Genomic DNA, 4,776 nt, shown 5'->3' with positions numbered 1-4,776 from the left:
GTCTCTACAACTTCACTCTTTAATATATACTATTATATATAATTTTATACTATATCTAAAGTTACTTTTATTATACCTTAAGAATCCCTATTATCTTACGCTTAGTAATTAACTAGATTACATAAGCTCTATCTATTATATCTATTATATTATAAAGGGTCCCTTAATTAGTTGACATTATAAAGTACTTATAAAAGAAGATACTATTATAAAAGTATATAAAAAGTAAGTTATAGCTAATATAATATTAACTATAAACTAAGCTATTAGCTATAATACTACTATTACTATAAAGTACTTACTAAGTAGTAATACTATAGTAACTTTCTAGAGAGAGGCAAAATGATATTAAGAGGAAACTAGCTAAATTTAAGCTATAAGCTATTTACCTCTCTAGAAGAAAGCTAGTAAAGCTAGTAATATTTATATATATATAGAAGATAAGTAGATTCTAGCTAGTATAAAGCTAGAGCTAGCCTAGAAAGTGTAAACAGAAGTAGGCAGAGTTTTTCTTTCTATTAAAGAGTTTTCTAGGTTTAATATAAAATAAAGAAGTACTAGTTATATAGCTCTATAGCTATCTAGAGTATTTAATATAATATACTAAAAAGGCTTAGTTTTTTAAGCTAAGATATTTAATACTAAACTATATAATAAAGCTCTTTACTTAAAGTAGTACTTTAACTACTATAAAGTTAAGTATATAGCTAAATACTATAAAGTAATACTAAAGTATAGTTAGTATACTACTAAGCACTATATAAATAGAGAATAATTATATTTTATAATTATAAATAATATTAAAAAAAAGTATACTTTATATAATAAAGTATACTTAGCTTAAAACTAAGCTTACTTTATTTTAAAGAAGTACTAAAATAAAGCTAAAGAAGAATACTTAAAATACTTAATAAAGTTATAAAGTACTTATAGAAGAAGCTTAATAAGAAATTAGCTAAAGTAGAGGCTAAAGTATAGTTTTAAGGTAAGGTAGTAATATAGCTACTTTATATTTAAGCTAATATTAATAATTATATAGGAAATTAAATAGTATAATAACTTTAAGAAGATAGTAAATAAAGCTATACTAAAAAAAGTACTAAAGCTTTCTTACTAAAAATAGTAGTAAAGCTAGTATATAATAAAGGTAGTATTAAATATAAAAAGAGCAAAATAAGTATAGTACTATAAATAAATAATAGCTAACTAGAAATACTACTTAAAAGCTAACTTAGTATAAAGCTAAATTACTACTAAGAAATATAAAAGTACTTAATATAAAACTCTCTACTATATAAATATTAAAAATAATAAAATATAGTAGCTAGAAAAATAAGCCTATTTATATAGCTATATACTACTTAAACTTATATAGCTTTTAGCTTTACTTTAGAATAAAGAACTTAATATAGCTAACCTTGCTATATACTTAGAGAAGAAGGTAGATATTCTTACTATAAAATTCTTTCTAAAGCTAACTACTAATATTAATAATATAATAAACCTAGCTTTTTGCTAGCTTAATAGTATACTTATATTAATAAACTAATAATTTATAAATATTAATATATATAAAGCTTTTATAAAGATAGTAAGCTAGAAAGCTTCTAGAAATAATAAAATACTAGCTAACTTTCTAAAAGCTTATAAAGCCTTTCTTATAAATATTTTTACTTACTTACTAACTAAAGTAGCTAAATATACTTATTTTCTAGCTTAGTTTTAAACTACTAAAGTAGTTATTCTCTATAAGCCTAAGAAAATACTTATAAACTTAAAGCAGGCTAAAAAGTAGTACTCTTTATTACTACTTAATATTATAAGTAAGATATTAAAAGCTATAATAGCAGCTTAAATTATAGCTATTACTAAGGTAGAAAGTATACTTCTAGATATATAGATAAATAATAAAGCTAATAAGTTAATAGAAATTATACTAAAAGTAGTTACTAAAGCAGTAAAAATAGCTTAAAGCTAGTATAATATTACTTTACTTTTATAGCTAGATATTAGTAAAGTATTTAATATAATTAGCTACTTAAAGTTACTTACTATATTACTTAAGGTAGAAGTACTAAAATAGCTTATAGCTTATATTTAAGCTATTATTAACTTAAAAATAAGCTAGCTCTACTTTAATAAATAAATATTAAGAGTATACTAAATTCTAGCTAAAGTACTATAAAGCTTACCTTTATTACTTATTCTCTTTCTTCTATATACTATACTACTATATACCTAGCTTTAAGTAGCTAATATAACTATAGTAGTAAGCTTTACTAATAATATAAATATTTTAGTATTTAGAAGAAATATAAAGTAAACCTAGAGGCAGCTTAAGAGCGCTTAAAATATATATATAGCTTAAGTAAGAAAAGTAGAGATTAAATTTAACTTAGTAAAAAGTAAGCTGCTATACTTTAGCTAGACTGGAGAGTTATATTAAACTTAAATATAGCTAAGTATTAATAAAATTATACTAAAAAAGAGCTATAAGTTTCTAAGTATTTAAATTAATAGAAAGCTAAAGTAGAATTATTATAAAGCTTAAATAAAGAAGAAATTAGCTATATAGTAGCTTACTTTTACTATACTCTTAGCTTTAGCTTAAAGTAGTATATACTTTAGCAGAAGAGCTCTTTATATAGTAGTAGTTTAAAGTATTATTACTTATAGTATAAGTATATTTTATATATCTACTTAAGTTTAATATAAGCTTAGAGAAGTTACTAAATAACTTATAGTAAAGTAATTATAGTACCTTTAAGCTAGTACTAAAGTATATAAAGCTATACTAATTTTATACCTAGAGATAAAGGTAGTAGTCTCTTTACTAAATCTTTATTTTAACTACTTAAAATATAAGTTTAAAGATTAATTAAAGAAAATAAATATAGTAAGTTAAATCTAGACTACTTATAGTATAGTAGTAAGAGTTCTTAAGAAAAAAAAAAGCTTTAGTAGAAACTAAATAAGAAAGACTAGTAGTAAATATAAGCTTAAAGCTTAGCTAGAGCTACTAAGGCTATAATATAGTAAGAATAGTAATAGTAATAAAATAACTAGCACTAAAATATAAAGCTAGCTTACTAATAGTATAGTTAGAAGGTAATAAAGAATATACTTTTACTAAGTATACTAAAATAAATAACTTAGCTATATAAAAGCTTATATATATATAAAACTATTATATTAATTTAGCTATTAATAGGCAAACTAGCTATAAATAAGTAAAATAAAGCTAAATAAGTTTCTCTACTATAAGTAGGTACTTAGTATAAAGTTGCTTTTATATTAATATAGTACTAAGAAGAAAGATATATACTATATTATTTTATTATACTTACTTTATATAGGCATAAAACTACTAAATTAGCTATAAAATAATAAAGAGGTTAAATAAGCTCTAGCTTACTTTAAGCTAGTAGTAAAGCTAACTTAGTAGTTTATTAATATAAGCTAAATAACTTACTACTAGTTAGCAGCTAAACTAGCTAAAGAGTAAAAAGTAAAACTACTTAACTAAATACTAAAGCGCTAGAGGTAGAATTATAGTAATACTAGCTAAATGCTAGCCTATTATTATAGTAATAGTAAGGTTAAATAATTATTAAATCTATTAAAGTAAAGTATATTAAGCCTATAGTATAAGCAGCTGCTACTATAGCTAAATATAGCTTAAGCTTAAGCTACTCTTACTTTATTCTCCCCCCCCTCTTAATTCTGCTACTAAGTAGACTTACAACTTATATAGACTTATTTCTATATACTAAAGTTACTACTATACCTACTTATAGCTACTCTAGATCTACTTATAAACCTCTCTTTATACTTCTTCTTTTAAAGTTCTACTAAGTAGGTATACTTATTTATACTTATAAGTAAAGCTTTTATTTTAGCTATATAGCTAGTATACTTATTTAGAATTTAAACTAACTTTACTATAAATATAGCTATAGTAGCAACTAATATTACAATTTTCTTTAACTAACTTTGAATCTTCTTATAGCAGTTTATACTATTATTTAATTCTCTAGCTAGTATTAAGCTAGACTATGTTAGCCAGAAAATAGGGGTGCATGCGCTGTGTACAATTGCGCAGTAATATAAGGTTCTTAAAAAATTAAGAAGTAAACTAAAATAGCTAGTTAGTAATATTAAGCTAGAAGTAGAGTAAACTACTTATTATAATATATAATAGTATTATCTTAAAGACTACTTCTAGCTTCTTCTAAAGGTATAGAAAGATAAAATAAGTCTTAAATATTATATTATATTATAGCTAAATTAAAGCTAGAGTTTTAGGGTAACTTATAAAGATATAATAATTATTATAAATATAATAGTTAAAGTATAATACTATCTTTAACTTAATAATCTCTTAGTATAAATAGACTTAAAGCTTATTTAGCTTTAAGCTAGTAGTAATAATGGTAGCTAAGATTTAAGTAATATATAAAATATAAATAACTTTATAGAAAAGACTAAGCTATATATAAAGTTAGAGCTAGAATAAAAGTAGAAATAAAAATATATATAGACTTACTAGTAACTTTCTAAGACTAGAACTTAATTATTATTTTACTTTTAAAGGCACTAGAGGTCTTTATAGTAGTTAGCTATTAAGCAGAGAATAAGCTAGTACTAACTTAAACTTACTATAACTTTCTTTATATTAATAAATTAAAAAAAAGATATAATAATAGCTACTAATAATAATTAGTAATTTCCTAGAGTTAAGCTTAATATAAAGTAGATATAAAGTATATATATATA

This window comes from Metarhizium album, assembly GCF_000804445.1.
Source record: "Metarhizium album ARSEF 1941 chromosome Unknown scaffold_6, whole genome shotgun sequence".
Taxonomy (NCBI): domain Eukaryota; kingdom Fungi; phylum Ascomycota; class Sordariomycetes; order Hypocreales; family Clavicipitaceae; genus Metarhizium; species Metarhizium album.
Note: the sequence above shows the minus strand (reverse complement) of the source record.